Source organism: Gymnoscopelus braueri, assembly GCF_963280865.1.
Source record: "Gymnoscopelus braueri genome assembly, chromosome: 23".
In the NCBI taxonomy this organism is placed as follows: Eukaryota; Metazoa; Chordata; class Actinopteri; order Myctophiformes; family Myctophidae; genus Gymnoscopelus; species Gymnoscopelus braueri.
The window spans coordinates 32,392,176-32,411,084 of record NC_137625.1 but is presented as its reverse complement, the minus strand read 5'-3'; positions in this window follow the sequence as shown (position 1 = coordinate 32,411,084).

The following is an 18,909-nucleotide window of genomic DNA, read 5'->3' as shown; positions in this document are numbered from 1 at the left end:
GACACAAATAAATGAGCAGACAAAATTGGAACTGGAAAACTATAAAAAGTAAGCTGATAAATGAGTACCCGGAGCCTGATTTGCTGACATTTTGAATATATTTTCTGTTTATCAAAGAGCTGGGGAGACAGGGAGACTCCTGTTACTGAACAAACGTTCTATAGCAATGATTACTATCAGAATATAGTGCTTTAACCATTTAAACACACACACACACGCACGCACGCACGCACGCACGCACGCACGCACGCACACACACACTCACACACTCACACTCACACACTCACACTCACACACAGAGGGCTAGCCCTTTGCAGAGCCATGCTGTAATAAGAGGAATTTAAAATGTAAAGACAAGAGAGTAAAATTAAATGACCTCAGTAAAAGGCAATGGCAAACGGAAAGGTCTTCAGCTTTGATTTAAAAGAACCACAGATTTGTAGCAGCAGATCTGCATGTTTTCTCTGAGTTCGTTTCAGATATGTGGCACCTGTCCCAGACGACCTGAGAAGTCTGGATATGGTTCACGATGTAGGCCTACAAGATCTAAGAACTGGAGCGATATGATCCACTTTCTGTTGTTAGGACTTGATTGAATCAACTCGAGCTGTCTGGTTAATTATTAGGGAGACCTGTAAAGACAGTAGTCGTTACAGTAGTCGAGTCTAAATGCATGGAGAAGTTTATCCAAATCCTGCTGAGGCATTTCGAGGATGCTGACACGAAAGTGGGAGCCAACCAATGGCTGCTCCTGCAAGAATCCAACCTTCAAATGTTTGGTCCACTGACCCACGCCACACTAGCACTGTAGTGTTCTCAAACTTGTGTGAGGCTGCTCCTTCCTTCACAAGGCTATACTGCTCCTGCAATAAATTGGCCACATGCAATTACACCGCAGTCGAACGGCGATCGCTTATGAGACACATTTCTCTCATGAGCATAAGAGCGGGCGGATCGATCCCTCTGCTTGAGACAAGTCTAAGTTTGTGAAGTCAGGGGGCGTGGGCGGCGGAAGACAAATGCAACAAGTAACATGCATTAACTGTGTCTTTATTGACCGGCTTCTCCATTGATATTTACAAAGCAGCAGTCTGTGTGAAACGTTAATTAGCTGAATCAATGCGCCGGCGTGCAGCCCTTTGTCATGTTGTCAAATAAAGCCGCTTTAGTCTGAAGCTGTTTTTATTGATATTCTTTGGATGTTGTTTTTGCGAGTTCAACATTGTCGCTCGCTTTCCCTCAGATTCATCTTGTATTGATTTCAATCTTATGAGAAAACACTGTGACTGTCTTGCACCGTTGGCACACATGGCACACATCCAGAGTTGCACTTTTTTGTTTTATTTTGTTGAACAAGTTTCACAGTACAAATTCTGTGATCATGTGTAGGCTACATGATTGATTTGTTCTGTCAGCCAGTCAGGTTTCAGTTACCCATAGGCAAATTGGATCAAACTAAATCATGCGATATTATGATAATGAGGGAAAATGTAACTGTCCTGGATGAATTTTTATCAGCCTGTGGGCAATAGTAATTTTTCATCCTTTTTTCCTCACTACAGATACATGTATTAGTTAGGCATAATTGTATTTCTTGAACATCATAATGAGAGTTGTCCAGTTTAACAGATGTCTTATTATGTGGCTCAATTTGTGTCCGACTTGCAGATGTACTGTATATTGTAGATTGAATACAGCATTCATATTACCAAGGCTTTCACCAAAGCTCACCGTTATCCAGCTGAGACCGGTGTATCTGCCAAGAGCAATCCCTTGTTTTTGCTGTATTTGTTTTTACAGCAGAGAGACAGGAAAATGAGGACATTGAGCAGTGTTTCCCAAGCTATGGGGTTCTCATTCTTCATTAAAACAAAAATAAATGGGTAAATTAAAAAAGCAAACAAATAGTGAAAATAGCATATCTACAAGCTCACAACTCGTCACGATGCTTGTAGATCGGCTATTTTAACCAATACATGTATGTTTTACCGGTAGGCAGCGGTTCTGGTAGGAGACACAAAGAGTCTCCTTTGTGTCTCCTACCGGAACCGCTGCCCGGTCATCAAATTATTGGCTACGAGGAATGCGACAAAAACAAAAGAATATCCATGAATTCAAGTCTCCATGGGGTGACTAATCAATAGAAAAAAAAGTCATTTTGGGGGTGAACTATCCCTTTAAGTGGGACTGAACTATTGTTTCATTTCCTGTGTTAATTCTTTACCGTTTCATGAGACCACCATCTGTGCTCCTTCACATGTCTCCTCTTCAGTTTTTAATATCATCTTGTGTGGAGGCAACTGTGCTGCTTGGCAAGAGGATTCTGTTGCCAATTAAATCAGTTTGTTGTCATCAGGGCTAACGGCACTTGGTTAGTGGTGTTTCCAGGCAGCAGGCCATTCAGAGTCGATGGAGTAACTCTGTCAATGTTTTTCAGGCCAAGGACCCCTTAGCTGAAAGAGATGGAGCAGGGACCCCCACTACATATTGTATAAAATTGTTTTGCAGATTTCATAGATAGACTTGTTTGACAGCACTGTCATCAGTGTTGTGCAAATTAATGTTGTTCTTTTGTTGTCTCGGCATGGCGAGAGAGTATGTTTTGCACCCTGTCCATACAGTACGTCCGTCCTTCCGTGTGTGTGTGTGTGTGTGTGTTGGCTTGATCGCAGCGAAACTGTGCGCACACACTTGGATGCCAGAGCAGAACCTCTGCACCAAATTTTTCACATGGGCCTGTTATAGCGCCACCAGGAGGCCGATTTTGGCAAAACACATTTTTTGACAGTACTCCTACAGATTTTGTCCAAACATCACACAAATCGGTACACAGTATCTCTATAGTCATTAAACCAAACAGGTCGTTCAAATTTTTCATATTCCATCCTGATTGGCTAACATTGGCTTCCAAATTTTGCAGGAGTGCTCGGTTTTGAACAAAAGCCTCATGGTGGCGCTATAACAGACCAATTTTTTTACCTACAGTATAACTGCACCGATCTGTGTTGTAACATACTTGGTACACTCTGGAGTGTACGCCTGGAGTGAGTATGTAGTCCCGCGAGACTTGGGGACGGGAGTTAAGTTTGGAATGAGATCCAAGATGGCGGAATAAACAAACCATGCTGAGACATACACATCCTTGTGTTTATTAATATTACGGTTTATAACCGACCAAAGGGTGAAATATTACATGGTGTCAGAGTAGCGGACTATTAGCTAACCTATCGCTGAAAAAATTGAATGGGACTGGGATTCCACGAACCTGCCTGAGGCATGGAGACGCTTCAAGCAACATGCGCAGCTGATGTTTACCGGCCACCTTCGGGAGAAAGAAGAGGCGGACAAATGCAGCTACCTCCTCTTGGATTGGGGAGAAAGGACATGATGTATTCAACACTTGGACATTCACAGCAGATGAGGCCAAGAAGTTAGCCACGTACTATGATAAGTACTCAGCCTACATCACTCCCAAAGCTAAAACCCTCTATGCTAGATACAAGTTTCATGAAAGGATGCAGGGTGAGCATGAATCTATTGAAAAGTTTGTGACTGAGCTAAAACTGCTTGTAAACGACTGTGGCTACCAAGATAGTGATGAAATGATCAGATACCGCATTGTATTTGCAACTAATTCACCACATGTCCGTGAGAAAATACTCAATCAGGGAGCAGATCTCACATTGGAGAAAGCCATAGACATTACAAGGTCCCATGAGCTAGCTAAGCAGCAGCTGAAGGCTATGGGAAGCACCAGAGGAGATCATGATACTGTACATGCTGTAAGCAGAAAGCCATACAGGCAGGAGAGACAGCAGAAAGCTGCAAGGCCAAAAGAATATGATTCTACACACAAAACCTGTAGCTACTGTGCAGGGCAACACAGCAGTAAGGATGTCTGTCCAGTTAAAGGAAAGCAGTGCATGAAATGTAAAAAGTTTGATCATTTCGCCAGAGCATGCAAATCCAAGCCCCCAGCAGAGTCTGGTTTTCACCGTAAAACAGTACACACTGTCAGAGAGAACACAGATGCATATGAAGAGGACGATGAAGAAGAGTCAGGCCTCTACATAGACAGCATCACTATTGAAAATGAAGGGAAAAGCAGTTAGCAAGCTTATGCAGATGTCGAGCTTGGCTCTCCCCCCAAAAAGGTCAGATTCAAGGTGGACACCGGCGCACAGGCCAACACCATTCCAGTCAACATCTTCCAGACACTGTTCAAGGATGTGGTTTCACGCTGAAACTACTTACACGCAAGCTCACAGACTATAGAGGACATGCACTGACTGTTGATGGAAAATGTAAGTTAAAGTGCAGACACAAAAACAGTACACTTCTGCTAGACTTCCACATAGTTGACACTAGTGCCCCACCTGTTCTTGCTATGAAAGCATGTCGTGACCTAAACCTTGTCAGGATAGTGATGGCTGTGTCTGAGAAAAGAGACAAAATAGACACTGACTGTCAGAGCATAATAGAGGAGTACGCCGATGTATTCCAAGGCATAGGTGAATTCCCAGGTGAATGCAACTTTCGTGTTGACCCTGACATCACACCTGTAGTCTGCCCACCACGCAGGATCCCTATAGCTCTACGAAGCCACCTTAAAGATGAACTCGACAGTATGGAAAATAATAATGTGATCTGTAAAGTCACAGAGCCCACAGACTGGGTGAACGCACTCGTCGTCGTGGAGAAGCCAAAGACAGGAACATTGAGGGTGTAGACCCCAGGCCCCTCAACAAGGCTATACTAAGGCCTCATTACCCCCTACCTACTTTGGAGGACGTCATCACAAAGCTCGCCGGAGCAAGATACTTCATCGTTTTGGACGCTAGGTCAGGCTATTGGGCCATAAAACTGAGCAATGAGTCATCAATGTTAACAACATTTAACACAGTGTTTGGCAGGTATCGCTTCCTCAGACTGCCATTCGGGATCATCTCAGCACAGGACGAGTTCCAGCGGCGTGTGGACGAGACGTATGAGGGCCTCAGTGGCGTGGCAGCCATCGTCGATGATGTGCTGGTGTTTGGGAAAACCAAGCTGGACCACGACCGACACCTCAGAGCCATGCTACAGCGCACCAGAGAGAGAGGTGTGAGACTGAACCCTGACAAATGCCACATCTGCGTGTCAGAGGTCAGTTATTTTGGCCACACACTGTCACACGAAGGCATAAAGCCTGATCCACAGAAAGTGAACGCTGTACAGGAGATGCAGCCACCACGGAACAAGGCCGAGTTAGAGACCATTCTAGGAATGATAAACTATCTCGCCAGATTTGCTCCACATCTGTCGGAGATCAACGCACCACTGCGACAACTACTAAAACAAGACAGTGAGTTTGTGTCGGACGCTAACCACGACAGAGCATTCAATCAAATGAAAGAACTGATAACTCAGCTGCCAGGCCCAGTACTATCGTACTTTGACCCTGAGAAGGAGCTACGGCTACAAGTGGACGCATCTAAAAGTGGCCCTAGTGCAGTCATGCTTCAATACAGTAAGCCAGTTGCCTACGCATCCAAGTCTCTCAACAGCACCGAAGAGAACTATGCGCAGATAGAAAAGGAGCTGTATGCTGTACTGTTCGGCTGCAAACGCTTTCACGAGTACATGTATGGGCGCAAGGTAGTCGTGGAGTCAGACCACAAACCTTTGGAGGCTATACTCAAGAAGCCACTGGCAGCAGCGCCACCAAGACTGCAGAGAATGATACTGCAACTCCAGAGGTACGACATCACAATCATTCACCGGCCTGGAAAAGACATACCTGTGGCTGACACACTGTCACGGAAGTCCATAGAGTACCATGACAGAGCCCTGCATGAAGGGATGGAGGCCCAGGCGCACACAGTTATCAGCAGTGTTCCTGTGAGTGATCAGAGACTGTCAGAGATAAGAGAGGCAACAAGCCAAGACTCGCAGCTCACTGACCTGAGACAAGCCACACTGGATGGCTGGCCTGACACAAGGTCACACTGCCCGCCTAGCATTCAGGAGTATTGGAATCACAGAGATGAAATCTCAGAAATCGATGGCATCATGCTCAAAAGTGAGAAGATCATCATTCCCCGTAAGCTCAGGGAGAACATGACAGAGCGCATACACTCCAGCCACATGGGTGTGGAAAAGAGCAAAAACAGAGCACGAGACCTTCTATTCTGGCCCGGCATGGGAAAGGAGATCGAGGCAGCAGTGGAGGCCTGCAGCATATGCCAAGAACGCCGCAGCGCTAACCCCAGAGAGCCCCTGCTGTCACACACCATCCCAGACAGGCCGTGGCAGGTGATAGGCAGAATCAGAATCAGAATCAGAATCAGTTTTATTGTCACATCACAGGTTTACAAGGTAAAAAAGTGGGTGAAATTCTTTTTTGTACATCGTTCCCATCGCAACGTTAGTTTCCATAGAAAGAAGAGGGGGGGGGGGGGGAGAAGAAGAGGGTGGGGGGCAAGTGGGAAGGAGATCAAAACAAGAGAGCAACAGAAGGCCAGACAAGTTATCTACATATTTACAAGTTACCTGAGATAATAAAAAAAAAAAAACTAAACTAAGGTGCCTGAGCATAGCAGCAATGTATTGTATACTGTGCATGTTATACTTATACTGTGCATGATAGACAATGGACGTTAAGGTGCTTAGAGGAAAAGGAGCACAATAAAAAAGTCAGTGCGTTATACAAGGGATTAAGGTGCAAAAGGTCAGTGCGTGTCCACCTAGAGTGGACTGACCCTAGTATAATCCGCAAGTAGCTCCATGAGGGAGTGCAACAAAAAGTCATTTGTACCTGGTGTAGTCCACAGGTGTGTCCGAGGGGGGGCTAAAGTCCAAGTCATTGTCCCTGGTATAATCCACAGGTGTGATCAGGAAGAGCCAGAAAAGTCTGCGCCGCCTGTTGTCAGGCTGCTGAACAAGGCCTATGCCTCATTCAGGCTTATGCCCCATTCAGCATTCTGACAGCAGCCGGATTGAAACTACACCAGTACCTGGTGGTGGAACTCTTGATACTGCGGTAGAGCCCCTTGCCCGGTCGCGGTCGTTGTAGGGGGTTGAACAGTCTGTGACTTGGGTGGTGCTTGTCCTTGATGATGCGCTTGGCTTTGACCACGCACCGCTTTTTGTACAGTTCCTGGAGCGCTGGGAGCTCGATTCCCATTATCCGCTCTGCCGATCGCACTACTCGTTGTAGGCTGATCTTTTCTCGGGCAGTGCAGTTCCCGTACCAGGCCGTGACACAGCCTGTTAGGATGCCTTCAACAGAACTGTTGTGGTACAGCCTGAGGATGCGACGTCCTACTCCGAGCTTCTTCAGGCGGCGGAGCCAGTACAGTCGCTGCTGAGCCTTTTTCCTCACGTGTGTGGAGTGCGTCTCCCATTTGAGGTCCTCCTCGATGTGTACTCCGAGGAACTTGAACTCGCTGACCCTTTCCACTGCAGCACCGTCGATGAGGATGGGCGCATGGTCTCTCCGCGGCCTCCTGAAGTCCACGATCAGTTCTTTGGTCTTGTCGACGTTAAGAGAGAGGTTGTTCTCCCGGCACCAGCGTGCCAGTGATTTGATCTCCTCTCTGTAGTCAGACTCGTCGTTGTTGACGATTCGGCCTATCACTGTCGTGTCGTCCGCGTACTTTATGATGGTGTTGGAGACATGTGTGGCTATGCAGTCATACGTGTACAGGGAGTAGAGGAGAGGGCTCAGCACGCATCCCTGGGGTGCTCCGGTGTTGAGGGTCAGGGGGTCGGATGTGATGCTGCCCATTCTCACCACCTGATGTCGGTTGGACAAGAAGTCCTGTATCCAGTCGCACATGCTTGGGTGTAGCCCTAGGTCTCTGAGCTTTTTGTCAAGTATTGCTGGGACAATGGTGTTGAATGCTGAGCTGTAGTCCACGAACAGCATACGTACATATTTGTCCTTCAGCAGCTTGTTGTCCATGTGCGAGAGGACGGTGTGGAGAGCCATGGCAATAGCGTCGTCGGTGGATCTGTTTTTGCGGTATGCATACTGCCATGGATCCAGCGAGGCAGGTAGCGTGGAGCTGATGTATTCCCTCACCAGTTTCTCGAAACACTTGCTGACGATCGGGGTGAGAGCAACAGGTCTCCAGTCGTTCAGGCATGTCACTTTGGCCTTTTTGGGAATGGGCACAATGGTTGACATTTTGAACCCTGCAGGGACCACAGCCAGGGAGAGGGAGAGGTTAAAGATGTCAGCGAAGACACCCGCCAGCTGGTCTGCACATGTCTTAAGGACCCGGCCTGGAATCCCATCAGGTCCGGCTGCCTTGTGGATGTTGACCCGTGTGAAGGCTGTACGCACTTCTCTCTCCGAGATGGTTAGAGGGTTCTCCTCTGCTGGTGCTGCTGATGGCCCCGCTTGGCTGCCGCGGTTGGAGCTGATCTCAAACCGGCCGTAGAAAGTGTTCAGTTCGTTGGGGAGGGAGGCAGGCGGGTTCACCTCGCTTCTGGTTCTTGTTTTGCAGTCTGTCAAGGTGTGTACCGCCTGCCATGTGCTCCTGATGTCGCCATTGCTGAGTTTGTCTTGCATCTTTTTTGTGTAGGCCTTTTTCGCCTTCCTGATGGCGCTGTTTAGGGCCGCGCGCGTCGTGTTGCGCGTTTCCACGTCGCCAGATTTGAAACCAGCATCCCGTTCATGCAGATGTGCACGTACTCCGCTGTCCATCCATGGTTTCTGATTGGGATAGATCCGAACTGTCTTTTTTGGGACTATGTCATCTAGGCACCGACCTATTCACCTGGAACTCAAGAGACTATGTCATCATTGTCGATTACTACAGCAGATTCTTTGAGTTAGAAATATTATATAGCTGTACTTCAGCAGCTGTTATCTCCAAAGACCCCTATCTCAGTCTGCTAGAGTATCACAACACTGCAGTAGACAACCTGAAGTCACCGGCACAACTTCTCATGAGCCGGAGACTACGGTCGATCATTGCTGCAACAGCCAAACACCTGCAGCCACAAGTCGTCTGTCAGCAGTCAGTACGTGAGCGGAGAGAGATCTGTCAGCAGCGGCAACAGTTCTACTTCAAACAGGTCTGCCAGACCTCTACCCCAGTTACCTGCTGGTGCGCCCATCCGGTTTCGCCAGCAGGATGGTTCCTGGACACCTGCAACAGTGACACGACCTGCACACACAGACAGGAGCTACCACATCACCACCAGCGGAGGGAGGTCAGACCTATCGACGCAATCGCCGACACCTCAGAGAGAGTCGAGAGCCACACCAACACGACAGCGGAGACGGTGCGACAGCAGCTGGAGCCCAGTGTCAGCAACACACAGGCCCATCACCGTAATCCTGTGTCACCTCCACACCTGAACTCTCAGCCAGATAACCATCAGCCTGGCTACACCACACGATCAGGCCGTGCTGTCAAGCCAAGACAAGTCCTTGACTTGTAATTATTGTAAAGGGTGCAGGCGGATCGCTGCCCTATGTCACTATTGTGATATTACCAGTGCCTTAAAAAAAAAAAGCGCGCTGTGATTGTATTTGTGAATTTTTATGCATTATTTTGAAATTGTGTATTTTGCTGCATTATTATGCTTACCTGGGGATCTGGTACCTGTGAATTACATTTATTGAAATTGCACTGAGTGATGTTTTAGTATGTATTGGACCTGCTCTAACCTACTATTCTCATTCCCATACCTGTTTACAGATGCAACATTTTCACACAGGACATTTGTACCCAGGCTTAAGTACTGATATAATTGCACTGTCCAGTGATATATGCTATTGCCTATTTTTGCTATTTCACTTTGATATTTTTGGGCAGTTATGTTTTTTTTCAATGTCAGCTAAGATACATGTTTGTGCCTGTTGAACTTTACCAGTCATGCTACCTCATATATGGAACAACCATCTTTTCTTTAAGAAGGATCCGTCCTGATTGGCAAATTACGAACATTGCTGTTCCACAATAACCTACCTGACCTGGCGGGGACCTGCGCTCCGAGGAGCACTTTTTCTAGTTTACACTATATTTTCTATTAATATGTTGCATGCATGTTAATATTTATTTTCAGACATTTAACCACTTAAAGCCCTCAAACCTTTTTTTTTTTAATTAAAAGAATATAAAGAAATATTTTTAAAAAATGGGATGGATTACATTAACTTTGGGACGGTTAAAATTGTATGTTGGGACGGTTCTGGGACGTTGAGGCTCACAACGCGTCGCAGCGCACCACGTTGTGAGCTTGTAGATCGGGTATTTTCACCCGAACGTTCCCCCCAGAATAGGGATGCTGAGATTCAAGTGGTTAATATATAAAACAAAGAAAATATATGATACAAACATTTGAGTAACTCTGAGGACCCCCTAAGGGTTGAAGTCCCATGCTGTAGAAACAACTTGAGGACTTGATCCATAAGGTTGATAGGACCAGGATAAAACGCCTTTGCTATAACACAAAGCCAGAGGGTGCAATTTGGATGTTTTTAATTCAATTTTTACTCGTGTATTTCAAGTGCTTATGGTGCTTTTGTGTGTTTAGTGCTTCATGTGAGTAGTTTTATTGATCTAAGAGTCCATATCCACTGTATGGTTTCATATAAAGGCATGGTGGCACACAGCACAGTTAGTATTTACAATTCAGAATGAAAGGGTCAGGGTTTTAAACTAAATCAGATGATGAAAATAATAATAATCATTTTGGGGCCCTGCATGTCGTGAACAATGCAAGTTGAAGTAAAATTACAATATCATGAAACATACATTTACCACTTTAGTCCTATTTTATACCTAGGCTATTTGAAAATAGTAAATCGAGTACTTTTACTTTTGGTACTTTAAGTATATTTTGATGCCAATACTTTTGTACTTTTACTCAAGTAACATTTTGACCTTTACTTGTAACAGAGTACTTCTGCATTGCAGTATTGATACTAAAACATTTGTGTACTTTTTCCACCACTGGTTCCATTTATACTATGCGAAGCTCTGCCAATCAGTTAAGCAGACGGGTCGGGTTAACCGCTCCACCAATCCGTGAAGTCGCTGGTCGGGTAGGCCAATCAGATGCACACAATCTCCCGAACACACTGAGCATTTCTGCCTCTTTCTCAGACCAGCGGGCTGGACAGATACAGGTATTCGTGATATTTTGGTTATCGGAAGTAGTTGGTTGGTCCAAATTTCCATTCGGCTGTGACATGAGACACAGACACCATTTTGAGTGGCAGACAGACAGACAGGCGCGCGCACACACACACACACACACACACACACACGCACACACACGCACACAGGGGCGGCAGTGGCTCAGGGGTAGAGTGGCCGGATGGGAACCTCAAGGCCCCCTGTTCGCTCCCGGGCTCCCCCAGAGTTAGTGTTGAAGTGTCCTTGAGCGAGACGCTGAACCCCTAATTGCTCCCGATGAGCAGGTTGGTGCCTTGCATGGTTTCCTCCGCCATCGTTGTGTGAATGTAATGCACAATCTATGTAAAGCGCTTTGGATAAAAGCGCTATATAAATGCACCATTTACACACACACACACACACACAGTGAATTATTGTCTAGATTATTTTGGACATACAGTATGAGGTGTCCACCCGACAGAGACGATATAGTGAACGAATTCACAAGCAATAAAAACAGTCACGTAACGGTATCATAACCATATTATGTAGGCCCTACTACAATATTCTTTATTATGGTACACTACCGTATTTTCCCCACAGGGATCAATACAGTTTCATCTCTTCTTGCTGTGCTCATGTTCTGCGTTACCCGAGGAGAAACACCATTTCTCTTTCATCAAATACAGCGTGCCAACTGGCCCAGGGCAGAGTGGAGGGTGGTAGAAGCTATTGGGACTCCGTCTTTCTTTGGTGTTTCGCCCAGGTGGGCGTGGTCATATATATGCCTAAACCTAACCCTAACCTCACAGAAAATATGTCTTGACCTTAACTTTTTTGGTCGTGACCCAAAAGAGAAATTTGATGGTACCTAGTGATAATAGCCGATCTACAAGCTCACTGGAGATCTGCTATTTTTATTATTTTTCTTTTATTTTTATGTATTTGTTAATGGAATTTAGTGGAATTGTAATTTTTAATTTAATGGATTTTTTAAAATTAATAATTTATTGTGAAAATCCTTTGATATATATATATATCAGACCCACTGTTTTGGGAACCACTGCCTTGACCTAACCTCAAAACCACGCCCACCTGGTCGAAACACCTGGGAAAGAGAAAGTCTGATGCGCTATTCCCCTCACACCTCTGTTGTACACTGGGCTCACCGGGGTAGCTGGGGGGAAAAAAACGGAACATATAACAAAGAAAGATAAGGAGCAGTCAGGCGGATCAATACGGGGGCACATCAGACTCGTCAGAGCCTCCGCCCGACAGCACGGACGGAAAACGGAACACGCTCGTCTCCCAGGATGAGGCATGGCGTCAGCAGGGGTCGGATTACGAAACCTGCTGCAAGTGCAACCAACAAACACCTATAACCCTAATCCAACCAGGCAACTAGTAAGAGCCAGGTTCCCCTGAACAGTCACTTGAGCGGAACTATATTACCACAGTTTAAAGCAGAAGGAGGAAGCAAAGCGCTGCCTGGTTTCAGCAAGGGGCCAGCTTTTGAGTAGTAAATTGAGTCTATATGAAGTGACAGTTCATATGAATGGTCTGTAGTCTCGCTGTTTTACCCCTGCTGGGGTCAGAAAAAAATACTCTCCATTCAAGTGGGTGGGTTTTGGACGAACTTTAGAATTGATTTATTACCTTAATAAACTTGTGTCATAATTACTATATGCTTCCAGTCGCTAGTTTAAAGTCTTCTTTCAATCACCATGATATGCCTTTTGGTCCCATTTATTTTAAAATTGATGATAACGTAGATTATGCTGTAGGAGGGGCGTGGCTACCTTGTGATGATTTGATTGACAAGATACAAAACCAATAGCATTCATTCCTCACCCCCACTCTGGTCCCAACCAATAGCATTCATTGATTTCCGATTTCTTATTTGCATATTAGGACCGCACTGTAAAAAAAATAAAGTTGAGAAAACTTAAAATTTTAAGGCAACAAACTTCACCAAACTTTTAAGTTAGACAATCAAACTTAAATGTTTAGGTTTTGCTTGAGTTTGTTCAACTTTCAATTCTCAGTTGGCCTAACTTATAATTGTATATTGTATCAACTTTGAAGAGTTTGTTGAACTTTCAATTCTCAGTTGGCCTAACTTATAATTTTATATTGTATCAACTATGAAGAGTTTGTTCAACTTTCAATTCTCAGTTGGCCTAATTTTATTATTATATTGTATCAACTTTGAACCCTTACTTATGTAACTCAAACTTTTACGTTTTGCTTGAGTTTGTTCAACTTTCAATTCTCAGTTCCCCTTACTTATAATTTCATATTGTATCAACATTAAATTATACCATCTGTCAACTTTAATAATTATAATAACAACAACAACAACAACAACAACAACAACAACACTACTACTAATAATAAGAATAATAATGATGATGGTAATGGTGGTGGTGATGATGATTATGATGATGATGATGATGATGATGATGATAGTAATAATAATGCAAACCAAGTTTGAGTCATTTAAATCTATCAATAATACCCACTTAATTTAGTGGAACAATGTAGAGTAAATTTAAATTGCACTGCAACAGTTAGGACCAATACGTCAAATAAACAATTACAAATGCAACATGTATATTCAAACCTTTTTTTTTATTATCAAAAAACATACAGATCCTCCTGTCCAATTAAATGGGAAGTGCTGAGATCCATAACTGTTTGTTTGATGTGAAGAGAGCACACTGCAGTTATAGAAGAGCCACATATACCAGAAGGGTTCACAACAACTTGGGTTTCCTGGGGTTACCTAAAACCACCATGATTAGACCGATAATAAAAGAAAATCACATCGATGAGGATTGGAAGTGTTGTGACACCCATATATACTAGCATGCATCACATATTGAACACTAAATGCGATGAGGTAACATTTTGGGAGATCAAGTAGGTAGAAATAAATGTGCATACATAACTAGTTATCCAAAACTATTCATCTAACAAAAACCTCAAACATGGCAGTATAAGAATTACAGAAAAACAGGAGATAAGAGAGAAAAGGGGAAAAGGGTAGAGAAGAGAGAGAACTTGAGATAAAGAACAGAAAAAGCAGAGATAGAATAGAGTACCATTCGCTAAGTGTGCTGGATTCACTGAAGTAGTTTGTTTTGTAAGGATCTGACCCTTGCTGAGAGGTCAGTTTGAAGTCCCATGAAAACCTTCTGAATTGTTTCAAATGTGTACCTCAGCTGTTTTGGGTACTGGAGGTTTAGAGCATAGATCAGCCCGAAGAGGTAAGCCACCGCCGTTGGTAGGTCAGGGAGATCTCGAAGGACGATGTGTTGTTCAACGATAACAGCAACGTTCTGGCGAAGGAGCTGAACTATCATCTTCCAACACAGTTAGGATACCCACAATGATGCCCTGTGTCTGCTCCTCCTCTGGGTCAGTTTCCTTGTGATGACAAACAGGAAATGGTCAACACATCAACTGCAAGCTATTTGTCATTAAAATGCTATGGCTCACACAAAGCTATTACTATGCAATTAATATTGCATAAACAAGCATATGTGTTTGACATATTAAACATTTCCATCTCCACCAAAAATGTACCCCATATTAAACAGTATATGACACCAATTACACCAGAACGAGGTCAGTGGGAATAAAAATCGAAATCAAGTACAGCATAAATAAAATCAAATAAACATGGAGTCTATGTTTAATAAAAGTATAATAAGCCACTCACAAGACAGGTCCTGAACAGCTTCTGATGACAGTCTCGGAGATACAAGGGAAGGCCCTTCAAGGCTACAGTCTGCCGATGTGCTATGATGTCAGATGTCTGGAACACACACACACACACACACACACACACACACACACACACACGCGCGCGCGCGCGCGTAGTAAATTGCATGTAGAAAGCTCCGAGCAAATATGAAAACATGCTGCCCATGGGAAACTGATATGGTACAACAACCTATTGAGTACACACCTTAAAAGGAATATCAGCATTAAACTCTATAGCAACATTTATGCATTCAAGAACCTGTTTTGTAGTTTTTATTTATGTCCATAATGTCCAGAGAAATGGTATTATGTCTGAAATGTACCTCATTATCCAGCTTGTCCAGCAGTCGATCCATCTCAGGTGGAAAAGCTGTGCTTCTGGCCCGATACAGTCTAAGGAGCCCTGGAGTGTGCTGACTAATGGCTGCTCTGAAGTCATCCATTAGGTTCTTGTTGGTGATCCGATGAAACTCTTCCATGATCTGTTGAAAACATTTAGAACCACTTTAATACAAAGTCAAACACAACATCCCAATATGCATGTTATCAACAGATGTAAGATTAGAGATTCTTATTTTTCAAAGATTAAATCAGAAACACAACATAACATTCTTTGCTCAGCTGCTTACCTCTGACTGGGAAAACAGAGCATGCCACCGCTCCTGAACCTCTGACACCATGGGCTGCATCTCCACTATCTCCCTGCGCCTCAGGGAGAAAGTCAGTTCCATCTGTTGCTTTATGAGTGCAACATTTTTATACTTCTTCTTAAACTCCTCAACCATGGCCAGTCTTTCGTCCTCCAGCGAGTCATCAGTATCTGGATGGTCAGGGACATGGTTTATCTCCCCTCTCTTTGGTCTCTTCAAGGAAGGACCTGCACCATCACCTTCATTGCTCCTTCTTTTGCGGTTAATGCTGACCTCAGCACAGCCTGCCTTACGTAGCTTGGACCTGTAATTCAAAAGTTTGTATTTTATGCTTTTTTTCCATCCATCATACCCTGTTTCACCACTTGGTTCTCGTAGGCAGGGGTGTTTGATGATGAGAGCAGAAGCAACAGACTCAGTCTGGTCTAGTGTAGGATTGGCTTTCACTTCAAACATTGCTTTTGCAATCTTGTACAAAATGTCGATCTTCATGTCTCTTGTCAGGATGATAGCTTTCTTGGTCTTCTCATATGCCTCATTGCCTTTGCGTAACTTCAATTCCACATCATAGGAGAAGTCTGGAATGGGGAAAGGGGAAGGCCACTCGGACACACTTCGCATATAATTCCTGATAAAAGCTGAGGGACTCTGGGGTGATTCTGTGGAGGCTAAACTGGCTGTGTCCAGGGAAGACGAAGAGTCTGATTCTTGCAGGGCAACTTGTACCAGTGGCTCATCCCAAACAATGTGCAAGATGACATGTTCAGGTGGCAATTCTTTGATATCAAACAGATTACAGGGAATGTTATTAAAGGCTGGGTCCTCAAACTGTAGTGTAAAGCTTCCTTGAAGTTGAAGTTTTTCACGAAGAATGCCTTGCAAATCTTCAACTGATTCAGGTACTTGAGGAAGCACCACTTTATGTGACATTTTTGGGGAGATTTTCACCAGCAGTAATAAACCCTGTGTTAGATGAGAAAAAAGGGGAAAAGAAGACAATTTCCAGAAAATGAAATTAATAAACAAGGCAGTAAGGACTTTCAGTGAGTCTGCAGGTATCAACGTTGAATTCAATGTTTTTAAAGATCTTTTTAAGAATAAATATTAAATAAATGTACAACCTATTTTTGAACAAATCGTGTGGTAAGATTTCTGTTATCAAATGGGGGTCCACAGGAAGGCCATATTATATATGTCCTGGTACAGTCAGCTCCACAAATATTAGTGGACCCGCAGAGACCCTAGATTTTGTCAGTACTACCTGCAATAAGTCAGAAATGTGCTTCTTCGTATACTATTTTAAATGATTAAGTGGTCGTGGTTTAACAGTTTGGAAGAGCATTTAAATATAAGCATCTGATTTGAATGGAAGAAAGAAAATATATATTTTTCCTACTTACCATTTTGTGTCCCTTCAATGGAGAAGGCACGCTTTTGGAGTCACCAGCACCTTTCCTCCCACTGTGTATGCAGTCAACGGATGATAGCTGTTGAGAGCCTCAGGATCCAGTATCTCGGTATCTGCATAGATGCTCTCCACAAGCTCATAGGACCTAAAATGTTCCAGGTACCAAGAAGTGAGCTTTTTGCCAACAAAGGCCCACTTGTACAGGGTTAACTACTATGGTTGCAGTAAAGCTGTTGGCGAGGTTGGTTTCAAAGCTGCATCCTGAGAATGGGCAACACACCCCAGGTGTTTAAGGTGATTGTTTAAATGTTTTAAAATGTTCTTTTTAGAGCAAATGTATTTGAATTCACACAACCAGCAGTAAAATGTTGAGTTTTCTTGCCTTGGGACAGTCCGGTGCAATCTTGACAGGTGTGATTTCAATGCACCGATGGTCCTGAAGGTGCACACACGCAGTCTGTGTGGATGCAAGGCCAGTTTGCTCCTCTGTGGTGAAGACTGTAGTGTTTCACTACAACAGATTCATTAGCGTGGTTGAATTTGCAGAATTTGCAATGCATGTAAATCTGTAAGACAAAGGTGACAACATGAGCTGAAATTTGCTAAGCAAATAAAATCATTTGAGCTGAAGAATGTTGCCCAACCTAATGCGTTTTAAATATTTATCAATTTAATGTTATTGTTAACAGCTATACTCTGTACAAACAATACAACCATTTTAAACAACTTTTTAAATTGACATTGCTCCTATAAAGACAAATTTAAAATTGCAAATTAATTATTAATTAATAATTACAGACACTGCTTAACACACTTAAAGGGATATTTCAGTTTCAAACATGTTTGGTGTCATTTTAACGTCTACTCAGGCTTTTGTGAGCACCAGTTTTTAAGTTGCTCTATTCAGTATTTAGATCTTTTTTATTCATTTTAACAGACACGCCCCCTTCCTATACAAACCCAGTGTAACGTCAAACTCCATTTTAACCATGTTAAATTAATTGAAAACACCCGTCCTTGGTTCTGGTGACTGATATTGTCTTTTTTCAATTAAAAAAAAAATCATAAAGAGATAAAATTAAATAAATGAAAGAAGTTATTGAAAAGACACGGCCCCCTCACGCATTTTGTTTTGTTAGGATCTGACCCTTGCTGAGAGATCAGTTCTAAATCCCATGAAAACCTTTTGAATTGTTTCAAATGTGTACCTCAGCTGTTTTGGGGTACTGGAGGTTTAGAGCATAGATCAGCCCAAAGAGGTAAGCCACCGCCGTTGGTAGGTCAGGGAGATCTTGAAGGACGATAACAGCAACGTTCTGGACTCTGGGCGAAAGAGCTGAACTATCATCGCCACAATGATGCCCTGTGTCTGCTCCTCCTCAGTTTCCTTGTGATGACAAACAGGAAATGGTCAACACATCAACTGCAAGCCATTTGTCATTAAAATGCTATGGCTCACACAAAGCTATTCTAAAATGATTCCAACTATTGCAAAACAAGTTTATACAGTACAAAACCCAAATTATACAGTACATGACACCAATTACACCAGAACGAGGACATTGGGGAAAAAAATCTAAATCAAGTACAGCATAAATAAAATCAAAGAAACGTGGAGTCTATGTTTAATAAAAGTATAATAAGCCACTCACAAGACAGGTCCTGAACAGCTTCTGATGACAGTATCGGGGATACAAGGGAAGGCCGTCAGATTTTCTGGAACACACACACAAAATATAATAAAAGAATACAATAAAACAAATGAAAAAAGTTATTGAAAGGACACAGCCACCTCACGCATTAGAAGGACAATAACAGTCACCAGAACCAAGGCAGGGTGTTTTCAATTAATACATCAAAATTGAAGTTACAATGGGTTTGTATAGGAAGGGGGCGTGTCTGATCAAATGAATATCAAATATCTAAATACTGAATGAAGCAACTTAAAAACGGGTGCTATCAAAAG